At 31.4% G+C, this 14,523-nt stretch overlaps 1 protein-coding gene and 1 pseudogene across 4 annotated transcripts in view; one reads left to right on the forward strand and one right to left on the reverse strand.

The window, feature by feature from the left end:
- The window catches only part of Eip74EF (Ecdysone-induced protein E74), a 560,026-nt gene that overhangs the window by 439,881 nt on the left and 105,622 nt on the right, over positions 1 to 14,523 (reverse strand). The gene's annotated exons all lie outside the window — the stretch shown is intronic.
- On the forward strand, positions 9,458 to 9,592 carry LOC118181186 (U1 spliceosomal RNA; annotated as a pseudogene).

Genomic DNA, 14,523 nt, shown 5'->3' on the forward strand with positions numbered 1-14,523 from the left:
TAAAAAATAAAAGAATTTAAAAATAAAAAAATAGGCATCATAAAGCTGCAATGTTGAAAGAATGGTCATTTCTTTGCAAAGATCTGCTCAAAATTACGACACGATCCAGTAAATTTTATTTTTTGCCGTATTTTATTATCACTTAGTTGAATAATATATTCCGAAAATTAATGCTCCTGTAAATTCGCAAAATCATATTTTCAGATTTGAACTTCTCTATTTAGTGCAAACGTCCAAGAGGTATGATGGCCCAACGGATGATGCTTTTCAGAGCCCCAGGACGTTATTGATCAAAATTGGGATGCAATACGAGGAAAATATCACCAGCAGCACTCAAGGTCAATCACCAAAGACTGAAATGCTCGTGAGCTATCCGTGAGTTTCATGACCTTGTCTGAATAGATGATGGTAAGCTACTCCCTAGACCTCGGGAATTCCATCCCTCTGGATAAAACTGAAATTCAGAAAGACAACAATCCTACTAGCATTGTTGATACTCCAGGTCAGTCAATAACGACATCTTCTCGAGTGGTATGATGGCCAGTAACAAAACTCTGCAAATTCCCTCCCCAGAATGTTCTCAAAAACTGGGACGGAAGGTAAAAGTTATACTCTCCCACCAGCGCTGCCTTTTATGCCCAAACGCTGCCTTATGAAAAAGCAGACGATGCATAACTTGACCCAGCCATTATTCATGGGTCTGTTAACATTTCAGAACTCCAGATACACTACTACAGTGACATAGCTAATCAAAATTCTATCGTTCTCAGTGCAATGAATGAATATTTTGACTGTTGTTCAATAAATTTTAGAACTTAAAACATACGTTCATTTTATGCTTCGAATCATAAATACACACATGCAACTTGAATGATATGGATAAGCATTATGCAGAGTTGGGACAAGGGTGAGGCAAATGAGACACTTGCCTCAGACGAACAATTAGAAGGAGCGCCAAATTAGCTATCAAAATTTGGAATTTATTTTGAAAAAGAAATTATGATTGTTAACTTCCAGCTTTAGATATCAAGATGTATCGAAAGAATTCTGTGTTATAAACAATCGTGCAGACCTGAGAGAGTTAATAACTTTTACTTACTTTAAAAATGTTAAGGTTTCACAGGACTATATATACTGTTTTCTAATTGTTAAAATTTACAGTTGGAACTGCCGTATTAAAGTTAATTTACACTGTACCGTATTAAAGTTTCTGCATAAATTAAACTTGCATAGAAAGCTCTGTGCTGATGACATTAGTAATTCTCTACTTCTTTCCTTTAATTTAAACTAGAGATCTTACTTCCCATAACGAACTTTCCAAAGTCCACTACTTAAGGATGACAATGCCCACAATTCGTTGAAGCAGACCTGACGCATAAAGACCCATTGAAATAGCATAGGAAGAATAAATAAAAATGTTTGAAAATGAAATGTAGAGTGTTATCAATCTTTTCTTCTTTTCTCTCTTCTCTCTCTCTCTCTCTCTCTTTCTTTTTTTTTTTTTTTTTTTTTTTTTTTATGCGCGCGCGTGTGTGTATGTCAGTGTTCCGCAACCTTTTCTCACCTGCGACGCACAAAAAATTTCTGGAATTTCGTGGCACACCAAAAGCTAATGTATATATGTATTGATTTATACACAAAATTTACAATAAATTTTTGTTTTTAATTTGAAAAATATACAATTATAAAACCATAACATATTTATTTATATGCAATCATAATAATTATCAATGTGATACCTGCGCTTAAAAAAGTTATATATTTTTGAGTTCCGAGTTATCAAGGAAGTGCCGAAAAAATTCAAATGCTGACACACTTACAATCACACGCACAACCACACAACAGTGAAATATATAAAAACATTTAAAATAGACATTATTAAGGAAAAAAAAATTGTCATTGTGTATTAAATACATGATAAAAAATTGCAAAATGTCAAATACATGTATTTGATTGCGGCACACCTATATCCTACTCATGGCACACCAGTGTGCCGCGGCACACCGGTTGCGGAGCACTGGTGTATGTGCATCTAAAATTTGGCCTTGTACGAGATGTATGGTTCGAGGTTCCGTCTTATTGTATCCATATTTGATTTACTCTGGGACTGTACAATTGGTTTTTTTTTAATGGCTATTTCTGAAGCAGTAACGAATATTGCTGATTAAACGAATCGGTATATCAGTTTGTCTCATTTCTTGCCAAGATAGAGATATAAACATATAAGGTAGGACACGAATTATCCCTCTCTCTGTTCTTTGGATATAAAAGTATATATTATTATTATTACTTATTTATATTCATTTACTTACTTTTTTCTTTTCTTTCTTTTTTTTTAATCATCAAATGACCAAACTCGTTGCTTTGTGTATAGGGGCGGCTATTTATCTGTTTGCCGGAGGTGAAAAGATATATAGGTACGGCTCTGGTGTTATGAAATAATTACTACTACTGCTAAGTCTTGGCGAGTTCAGGAATGTTCGAAAAGCAGATATTAATCTAGGGATACAACGGTTCAGACAGAGAGGCACCCTAAATGACGAAAGAGCATTACTGGGGGTAATGAGAGGCAAAAAGGTCGTTGTTATATCTGTTATGTCTCTATCTCGCTAATTCAGAAGGTCAGGTCAAGGTGAAAGAATGGTTGGTTCATGTAAATTGTTTGTTGTTGAAGAGCCTGAACGTATATCTGAAGAAGAGTCAAGGATATGAAAAAAGCTAACAAAATAACAAGGTAGCAAGCAATGGAACTTGTACAGCTAAAAATGCAAAGACAAATCATATCAATTGATTTAAGAAGTCTAATCTTTCTCACATCACCGTTTCAGAATACGCAGTGAAAGAAACACTTCTTTAATACATTTAAACTACAGGGAAATTGTAAAAAATACACTAAAAGTTTCATTTAATGAGGTAAATATTTTTTGACATATATTGATAATGATGTTAGAAAAAAGTATGACACACGGCTGTTGTTTACCAATAAAAATGACATAAAAAGTTAAAGAAGGCATTTAAGCATTATTAAGTATAAATAGCTATTTTAAATATTAAAAACTATTACAGATAGTGGCAGGCGGTCTCAACACTATTTCACACAGTTATTATTTAATTAGGCATTGCTATTTTGTTTATAAAAGAATACCTTTTCTCTGATTCTGAAGTAAGGATGTGGATCTTATTTTTAACTAAATAGTTATAATCTAAATGTCATTGAAAATCTTAAAGAGCGTATAGAGTAGTCAGAAAGCGAAACCTGTTTTTTTCTTCCCCCTCCCCCCATATCGAGAAGTAAGAAGCATTTGAAATGATTTGGTCTTGCACACACGGCTTCGAGCACTCGTAAACATAAATTTAATGTGAAACAAACTGTAACTCGCAGCAGGTTATATGCGAGTGCCAGAACTACATTTACAGTATCTCTCTATTTGCTGGCTTCCTGTTTTCTTTAACCTTATAAAGAGTTCGGAAGTTTTTGCTGTCTTACTTGACATTATTTGTTGTTTAAACTTTTAGTATTATTTTTTATATATATAATTGCATTATTATCTTTCAATGTGTCACTGTACTGTATTTTATCTAGGTATGAATACGTTATGTGTTAATGTATTATTGCTGTATCGTATTTCCTTCGTACTAGTATTATTTTTAGCTCAAAGGGGCAATTTGGCCAGAAGGACTATTATTTTCCTTTTTCCATTTTGCGTTGATTCACTATGAACAGCGAATCACTTTTTAAATTGTTGCCACAAAGTATTAGAGTCCTGTATTAAAGCATTTATGAGTTTTTAATCAAGAAACTCAACGATTTCAAAGTGAGCAATGGCAACACTGAAACAAACAAAAAAAAAAAAAAATCTTTACCAGCGCGCGAGACTGTGTATCCGAAATTCTAAAGCTTTGCTCTTTTAAATATTTTGTGATATTGCTGTTGAATTAATTTTACGGTTTAAGTGCGAAGAATACGCTATTTAATAAATAAAGGTAACATACAAAACGTTTAAAAAACGCCCCTTTGGGTTTAATATAAAATCTGAAAGCTTTCAGATTTTTTTTCAGATTATTTTACTGTTATTATTATTCTGATTTATTTTATTTTCATTAGTACTACTATCACAGTTTTATTACTGATAGTATACTTTAATATTCTTATTTACAGTAGTATTTATATTATTATTATGCATCATTGTTGGGTTATATCCCCTTTATATTACTGAGTTATTTACTTCTGCAAGCCTCGTGTCATATTTTGCGAACACGAGGAGTTTTGCATTTATTTAATTTTTTTTTTAAAAAGGCTTCAAACAAATAAATTTGTTTATTTATTTAATTGGTTACGGCAAAGTGTGCGAGAACTAGTCGCGTACGGGAGAGGCGTCCACGCGCTACTACTCGCGTCCATGGAGGGACTTTCTAAGGAAAAAAAGCTTATATTCAGGTTACAAATGGGGAAAACCACTGTTCATCTGACACAGAATTACTTAGGAAGCGACATCCTCATTCTCGAAACTTACATTATTTGGATCTTCATTGCCAAATGCAATTAATCAGTTACTGCAAAAAAGCATATTAAATCCTGCCCTTAATAATCTTATGCTTATTATGTTGTGCATAGGATTGGGAAGAGTAAAAGATTCATAAATACTGATGGAAAGATATATAATGGCGAAGCATACGAGACACAGGATATATTTGAAGGATTTTTAAAAGAAACCGTGTTGTATTTACAGAATGCCAAAAGTAGAGACCAGCGGCCGAGCGGTAAAGTCGCTGAACACTGGTAGTTCGGTCCGAGGTTCAAATCCCGCGAACGGGCTGGCTGCATGGGCGTTTTCGTGGTTTTCCCCATGTGTAGCGTGTATACGAGCCAGTTTCCCTTAGAAAGTCCTCCACGAAAGGCATCCCTCCCCTTAGGCAGATAGCCCTAGTGTGCTTTGCCATAATTAAATACACCACACCACCAAAAGTAGAGAAACCGGAGCCGCGTTTACATATCTTTTCAGTTCAAGCAAAATGCTCGACCCTATATACAAAGCAAGAATTCCGGTCATTTGATGACCCCTCCACCCCCCAAAAAAAGAAACTAGAATATTGTTTTTTAACTTAAACATCATTCAGTAAATTTGTAGTTTTGTTTTAGCAGAGTTCAATTAAAATTAAAAAAATCTGAAAGCTTTCTAATTTTATATTACGCCTAAAGGGGTATTTTTTTTTTAAATTTTGGAATCAATTTTAAGAAAATATAAGCAAATCTCAAAGTATAGTAAGCAGGAAATCTAGTCCAAACTTTCATTTAACAGGTAAAAGAAGCTTTGGGCAATACTATTTCTGACTTCAAAACGCACGGGGTATGGGACTGGCATGGAGGTAGGAAAGGGAGGAGGGGCCATTCCGCGCTAGAAGTGAAGCACTGCTTTGAAGCTTGGGTCACCAGACGGGGTGTTTTTTGTTTACATTCAGAAGCTCGCTTGACAAAATTCTGATAGTATTTCGACACACGACAGTTCCATAGAAATCGAAAAAGGGACACTCTCGCATGAAAGAAATATTCATAGTGTGATGGATAATAGCAATTTGTATAGTTTACTGACATTTACGCAAAAATCACATCTTGGTTATTTTTCGATAACTAACAACAGCGATTTTGATTATGAATTTGTTTTATAAAATTCTAAGCTGTTGCACTACAAAAATATAGATTTTAAGAAAATTGCTAAAAGAGATCTGCCAAAATTTATTTTCTAGAAGATTTGAAAAGTTTGAAACTTGATGGCTAAATGTTATAATAAAATTATGTATGTAATAAATTAAATAAAATTATGTATGTTAAAATATTTGTAATTAGGCACATAGGTCAGATTAAGTTTTTATTAAATAGAGTAACGCATGCAAGGGCTATCTGCCTAAAGAGAGAGATGCCATCGTGGGGGAATTTTGAAGAAAAACTGACCTTTGAGTGAGTATTAAAAATAATACTTATAATTTTCGTTCAAATTATATTCATATATATTTTTTATGTAAAACTTTCGGGTGTATGCTAAATTAGTGTAAATTACTTTACACGAAAAATATACTGAATGCACAGAAATTAAAGATTTGCACATGCCGGAAATGATAAATAGGAAATATGTATGGGTATTTATGCATGTGCTTGCAAAAAGCATGTATCTGCCTTTGACAAAATACTTAAATATTCATTAAATTATTTATAAATGTATTTGAAATGAAGAATTTATTCACTTATAAACAACTGTGAAAGTACTGTGAAGAAATCTAATGATTAAATGCATCTAATTTATAATGATTATAAATGTTATCTAAATATATAATAACCTTAATATTGAATTGTAAACATAAATTGAAATCCTGTTGACAAATACGTTATAAAACTATTTAAGCAAAAATTGTTCGTATTGGAAAGCAATCTGTTAAAAGGTATTGTAAAGCAAATGCTATGAGATGCGCACTTAAGAACGTAATAAAGAGTTTTGGAATATGTATTGTTGAAATGAAGGGTAAAAAAAAAATCTGATAAGTATAATTAAAAGAATTATTCCCTTTACATTTTATAATAACTCAGTTACAAGTTTTAAATAATACTTAAAAAAAAAAAAAAAAAAAAAAACTTATTTTATTCCCTTTTAGAAATGTTCAGAGAAAGTCAAATACTATTTTCCTAATAATTCTGTAATTTAAAATGAACCGAATAGAGCATTAATTATAAATTGACTTACATTTTTCGATTTAAAAGAAGCCAAAAAATCATGTCATATTTAAGAAAGTATTTTAGGAAGAAGCTCTATAAATAGAAAAGAAATAATGCATAATTTTAATATTAATAATACAATAAACTTTGATCTTAATTTTTGTACCTTAACCGAATAAAATCAAATTACCGTAATTTTTTTTTCTATTTTAATTAACGAAAACTTGTGAAAATATTTCATTCAAATTAAACCATTCTGAGAAAAGTATAGCATTTAATTCCGTTCAGAATGAAATGTTGTTTAAAAATATGTTGTTTTCACATACTTAGGACTCTGAAGTGTTGTAGAAAAAGAAAATATATACATTTATATGTATATTTGCGACGTAATTACAAAATATTTACACCCGAACGCGTCAAATCCCATAGAACTCAATGGTAAATGACCCAATGTTTTGGTCACCACGCAGGGATCGCCGGTGCTTCAGAGCAGGGTACGGAGAAACTTGTTTTGGGCGACTCCTTCTTACTTCCTACCTCCATGGGGACTGGGGGGGAGGGAATCTGTTTACGGAAACCATTGCACGTAACTTTCTCTTCGGCGTTTTGCTCACTGCTCCAAACATAAGTAACCGATCCCTTCTTCCTTTCCCCTTAAATAGGTTTATAATCTCTGACACAGACATTATTTTAGCCACGTGACTATCTTAAAAGTAGGTTAAACGAGGTTTGTATCTGGATATTCATTGGAGACAGAGATTTTTTCGGGTTATTGTGTTTTAATTGCACTTCCTCTACAAATAATGAATGTCTTACCTTCCTGATGCCTGAACGTGACGCTGAGCAATGCTTGTGCCTAAAGCTTTGGAGGAAAAATGTTGCTATGTTTAGTGGTTTATTCAGTCATTAAGATTTACATCCAGTTGCATTAAATATATGCGGTAAAACTGCATACAGTTTCAACCATCTCAGCACATATACTATTTTTTAATTTACGATTTCGAACTCGTTCTAAGTATCTATGCAGAGATGAAAGGTGGAAAGAAAAAAGAAAAGAACAGGAAAAGACTTGATGTGACGCCTCACTCCTTTTTTCTACCATCACACTATATGCGAATCTAATGTAAAATAGTAAACGCTACGATTTGACACATGTGTGCACCACACGATTCATCTCATCCACATTTACCGCCTTTTCAATGAAAACAGCAATTAACTGCGATTTATTGACACAATCGTTTTGAGCACTACTTTTGTTCCATGGAATACTTTCAAATATTGCTTTTAGACTGGACATATTTTTTTATGACTAAACATAATCTTCAGGGTTGATCTTTACAAAAGAAAAAAAAACATTCGGAAAAAAAAAAAAAGATCAAGTTGAAAATGAAGAACTTTAGAGCGTCAGCAGATAATCAAAGTACAATGGCAAAACAACAGATTGCACAAAATCTTCTAGCTCGGCATGTAAGGTTTTTTTTTTTTTTTTTTTTTGGGGGGGGGTTGTTTGTTTCGACTGAAAAATCGAAGACTGAATATCTCTGTTTATCGCTCCCCTCAACAGCTCTACTACTGAATTACCAAACACCTTCTATCCTTCCACGTACGCATTATACCATTAATGTTAATATGGTTCATAAATCTGTAAGTCCATTTTCTTAAAGTTAGATTAAGTGTTTAGAAACATTCTTTCTTAAATATTTATGCATTAATTTTAGGACTTATGTAATGCATATATTTTTCACAACATAATTTGCGTTACATATCGCATTTTAAATATCAGTAAATGACAACAGCAAATTTTACTCATGTGTTTAATAAAAGCTCTTATTTATTTTTAGCGATATATATTTCAACTGCTTTCTTAAGGTGTCTTACTTAATATATGTATTTTTCCTCACAGTTTCGATACAATTAATATTATATTATACGTTATATGTTATTCAGCTGTTGGATAAAAGTGTCTAAGTAAACTCATCAAAATTTGAAGCATATTTTACTAAAATTTACATTTCTAAATTGATAAACTTATCACTAATTAAAAAAAGGTCAGAATATTTCGTTGAACAATGTATGAAATTTTTTATTTCAGGTGTAACTAAACATTATGCTGGAAAGAGAGTTTTATACCTATTCTGATGACTGAGAATATCAAGGTTGTCGGAAAAATACGCAGAAGATTGGCTTGCAGAAATTCAAGTGTAACAGTAAGATGATTCTGGAACTAAAATTTGTATAGGTTATAATAACCTAACACTGTGTCCTTTCAATTCCAGTTCCACTGAATTAACACTTTATTAATTTTAGCCATAGATAAACGGTGCCATATATTCAGCTGCATAATCTCCATATTATGCTTCATGAAATTCGCTTGCATGGAATGTAGCAAAAGACAATTTTAAGCATATTCAGAAGCTATCAATGAATCTTGGTGCTAACGTCGGTTTAAGAAGTCCCAAAGTGAGAATTTTAAGCTTGAGGACAAATCTAGAAGTGGGTCGCCAAGAGAAGTAGTAATGAATTGAAGAGTCTGATAGTCAAAATCCACGTATTACCAGTAAAGAAATAAAGAAGAAGCTTCACTGCGCTTAGTCAACAGCAATAAATCACTTGAAATGCATAAGAACATTTTCTGGTGCCAGTTGGTCTTTGTGTTTCGCATGAATACACAACCTAAAACCGTCAGCAACGAGTGTTGGATTTTCACTTCTCTTTTCGAAGAAATGAGGAGCTTTTTTTAAGACATATTTTATACTTACTTGGCGTCGGGGATGCTCTGATCAAGAAGGGGGTTCTCCCGGTCGGAGGCCGCCCATTGCACTACGGGCGGCTGACGGCTACCGCTTCCGCAAAATGCGGTTGGTTGGGGCACACAATTTTTGGGACATATTTTGATTAAAGACTAGAAAGGGATTTTTTTTATGCAAATGATGCCTTCACCAATGTCCGAGTTATTAAGACTGCTAAATGCTAGAAGTTCGACCTGGGTTTGGTGCCATTCGAATGAGCTGACTGCACGGTTGGTTTTCCCCATATGTAACGCGAATGCGAGCCAGTTTTCCTTAGCCCTCCACGAGATGCATCCTTTGCTTAGGCAGGTAACCTTCTTGTCTTTTGTCGTATTCAAACAATCTAATCTAACCTAACCTCTTTTCTCGTGCTATAGTTATCCCCCCCCCCTCACAAAAAAACCACTGTAAACTCCGAAAGTAAAACCAAGTCTTCCAGGAAAACCAGGATAGCACCCAAAGAAGGTTTTGTTCTGCATATGCACTGTAAAAAAAAGTTCGCTCTTTACAGGCAAAAGTTTTGTAAAGTTACAGAAATCAAAAAGTTACAGAAGAATTTCCTGTAATGGTAACAGGTTGAAAGCAAACTGTAGCGGTAACATCTGATTTGCTTGTAACATTACAGATAATGTTTCAGTAGCCGCGCGGAAGAATCACGTGACTGACTGGAAATTAGCCAATCAGGAGAAAAGTGTTTGAAAGCTAGTTGCAGAAAAAAACATGGCTGAATGCATGTTGGTTGTATAGCGCAGGTAAGTAAGAAAATGTTAACAATTACTACTTGAAATATTTATTGTTCATTTTATGCAGATTATTCTCATGCACTTTGCACTGTTATATGTAGTGAGTAAGTATTTAAACGTTTAAGCTTTGCGATTAATTAATATCAGTGTTCGTAATGTCTAATGAGTTGAAAGAGTGCAAAATATTTATTCCAAATGCAGATCTAATAGTAGTATTTTGTCATTGTGCATGCGATAAATTACGCCTTAAATTGCCCGTATTATTATTTAAAACTAATTATTCCAAAATTTAATCACTGCTTGTGGTATATAATTGAAATGGTAATGTGGTTGTTGAAAACAAAACTAATCATTTTAGCGTTCTTTTCCAATCGTCTGACCAAAGAACATTTGACATCTTTTTCCCGGCAGGCCTTGCGAGAAACGTTTATATAAACATTTAGAATTCTGAATGTAATGTATATATTTTTTTGCTTACAAGGTTTAATTTATTCTTTTTCTAGGATTATCTGATTAGTTATACCTGGTTTATAATTCAGTCTAATATGTTTATGTACGAGTGTGTTATGAAGTAAAATTACAAAAACTTGAACAACGCGGTCGAGAATCTCGTTTATTCCTTTAGTGTAATAATATTTTTTTCAGTGGTATTAATTTCTTACGAAAATATTATAACTCCAAAATGAAGTAATTATATTGATTAAAAATATGCCGTATCATACTTTTCGTAATGTTTTGTTGTACTAACTAGATGCAACTTAATTATTCCATATATTTTAATATACCAATATCAACAGGGGAAAAATGGAAATGACCTAAAATATTTTTCTAACAATTCGTTAAACTAATTATAAAACAAAACTAAAATTTTGTGCATTATTTCCAAAAATATCATTTCATTAATATTTTATAAATGACAACATATATTATATTGTATATATAACTACCATTGCATACTTATAAGTTTTTAAACATTTAATGTAGAATTTATGTTGATTTTATTTTGCCCAGTTTTAATACAGTTTTGAAGTATGATAATCTTGTTACTAGGATAGCATGAATCTGCTAATACAAGTTTAATACATTTCTTGACAAATGCTTCTCTTATTCATGTAATATAATATATAAATCATAAAATAAGTTTTCTTAAAAATAAATTATTATTGTTTATTGGAATTTAAAACAATTCTGTATCTGTATGTTGTATTAAAATTAAATAATAATGAATTTTTAATGAAGCATTGATTTTAGCATTAACAATGTAATATATATATATATACCTTTCAGTAGCATTATTTTTGATATCTTAAATTAAATAACTGAATGCAATATTTCTTGTTAATAAAAGAAAGGCAATGTTATGAAAGACTAGCGAAGTGGATTTGCAAGTTCTAATTACGAAAGGTCCCATGCTTTAAGGGGTCATTTTTAAAAATACTTAATTAAAAAAAATTATTCAACGTAAAACTTCCAAACTTCACACATGTGGAATATTAATTCTATATATTTTATCTCATTCTTATTTTATTAATTTCATAGCATTTCGTGTGACACTAGTAGTAATTATTAATTAAATTTTATGCAGTTTCTGATCTATGTTTTGATTTTGTTATTAATTATGTTAGTTTACATAAGATTTAAAATTATGTAAGGTACAAAAACCTTCTGCATCTATTAATATACGCTCAAGTGAATGAAATTATGCCAGTGAAATTTTTTAAAATCAAAAACAAATTTCTGTGGAAAGTTAAAGTTATAAATTCTAAATGCAAACAAAGGAGTGAATTTGAAAGTTATCAAATAAGCCAAAGTGTTGGTCATTTTTTCAGTTTTGCAGAAGAATTTTTATACTTTGCAGAATGGGAATATGATGTTTGGTTTTGTTAGTATTAATTATTACATACATTATTGAATTATTGATTTAGCTTAAAATTTATTTGAACTTAATTTTCTTATTTATTTTGATCATGTATATTTCATGTGTCATAAGTCTTTGAAATGAACTTAATTCTCATCCTATTTATTTATACAATTTTTTTTAAAGAAGAAAAAGTCACATTTGGTTTGCTTAGTTGCACACGAAGATACATACCTATATATATATAGAGAGAGAGGGAGAAAGAGGAGTTATATTTACTTGCAGACTTTTTTCTTCCTTTTATATTATAGTATGAAAATCAAGGGGGAAATTAAGCAATCAATTTAATTTTGAAGGATGTGATTACAATAAGATCATAACCAATCAAAAATATTCATGAATGAACTACTGGTAACTATCATAGTATTATTATTTAAAAGAAACCTACATTCCAATAAGAACGCTTAGTAACATAACCATTTAAGTTATCTGATAAAAGTAACTTTCATTCCTACTTCCCTATACCTTGAATTTCACTCTTAGTATTGCCCACTGCTACTCCCTAGACCTCAAAGCATTTAATGCATCTGGAACTGCAATTTGTGTCTTCTTCTACAGCATGCAAGTTATCACCGTTTAGTTTGTACTGCCCCGAGCAATGATCTTCAGAATTACCGTATTGCGTTGCATATTCCACCCCACCGATTCTGAAAATTAAAAAAATATTTACATAATTTTCCCCCTTTTAATGCATTCAGAAAATGAATATCCCAAGATTTTAAAATGGATTTATCAACATAATGATTGTTTTCGTCATACTAACAAAGGCAAACTTTTGCACACTTACGGCCCCGTTGAATCTTTCTCTTCTAACTGTTGAATATTATATCAGCCTAATACAAACAATGATCTATGATAGTGAAAGCAAATACCAACTGCCATTCACTGTGCAATTTTGCCATATCAGCTGAATGTTCACCCTAGCAAGCATCGGACCACAACCTTCTCTAATTATTTATGTATGATCTGAGGCCTAAGGATTTGCAAGAACAACAATGAGAATGACAGAAGTTCAAATTATAAAGAAGAAATAAGATAACTTATTAGATGTTACAATTATGTGTATTCTTATTGAAATAGAGGTTTCTTTTAAATAAATAATATTGTGATAGTAGTAGTTTATCCATGATTACTTTTCATTTGTTATATTCCTACTGTGACTCTGTCCTTTGGAAATTAAATTATTCGTTTAATTTTTCCCTCTTAATTTTCAGAAGATAAAATTAGTAAAAATAAGTGGGAATATGGCATCAAGAGCATTAGATATCCCCATTTTCTTGAAGCTGTTCACTATTATTGTTTCATCAATGATAGGCCATGCACCCAAAATCCACTAGCAAATCAGTTAGTAAGATGAAAATGACCACTATGCGGACAAAACATTTAGGGTAACTTGTTTTGTGAGCGCCTTAAGGAAGACAAACATTACCTAAATCTTTAAAACATATTCAGAATCCTGTGCTAAAAGAAAGCTAGGGGGAAAATGTTGTCCGAGTCCCAGTGATTCCTTTGGACGAATATGTAATATTGTTTTAGAAATTTAAGGTAATAAATATAATATTTTTCGAATGCTAAAACAGTTCGAGAAATTTATTCAAGTTCTGAATTCTGAATATAAGTATACTGTATATTATATTTAATAACTATGGTGGCTTCATTTATGAAAATATTTGAATATTGGCTGTTTTTGTACAATGAACCTTCTCTAAGCTAGCTGAGTATGATTATGATTTTAAAAGAAATGTTTTTTTCTTTATTTAGGAGACATGGTTTACAAAGAGGAGAAAAACCATTCATTTTTTTCCAAGCAGTCGAAACGAATTTTTATGAAATGTTTATTAAATTATATTATGTTATTTTTTAATTAATTCTTTTTTTGAGGTTTTATGTAAAGTTTATGAATTAATAAATTATTTTTACTTCTGTATTTTAATTAGCATATCATTTGCTTCATAGTGTTTCACAATAAAATTATAAATTCAATAAACTTCTTAATTAACATGCTGTAATATAGAGAGAGCATAAAGTTTGTTTTCTGTTGTCACATGTTTATTTCACAATTTTGTATGCGAATCTCGAAATTTATAATAACTAGGAATACTTTTTTAGTATCACTTTCGAAATGGTAAATATTAAGCTTAGATTTATTACATATTATGTTTGTAAAAAATTATAGGTAAAATTAAAATGCATTAAATTTTAAGCTAAACTGAAGTATTAATTTTAGAAATAAATTTCTTAAAGGCATAGTTGTATTAAGAATTTTAAGGGAAACAAGGCTTTAAAAATTAAGGTCAGTTGGCAAAGTTTTATGCTTATTGAAAAAGCATGACATTAGGTTTTTAATGAAAGACTTCTATCTGTTAA

This window comes from Stegodyphus dumicola, chromosome X2, assembly GCF_044657685.1.
Source record: "Stegodyphus dumicola isolate Sdum_Otavi_A_Nest chromosome X2, ASM4465768v1".
In the NCBI taxonomy this organism is placed as follows: domain Eukaryota; kingdom Metazoa; phylum Arthropoda; class Arachnida; order Araneae; family Eresidae; genus Stegodyphus; species Stegodyphus dumicola.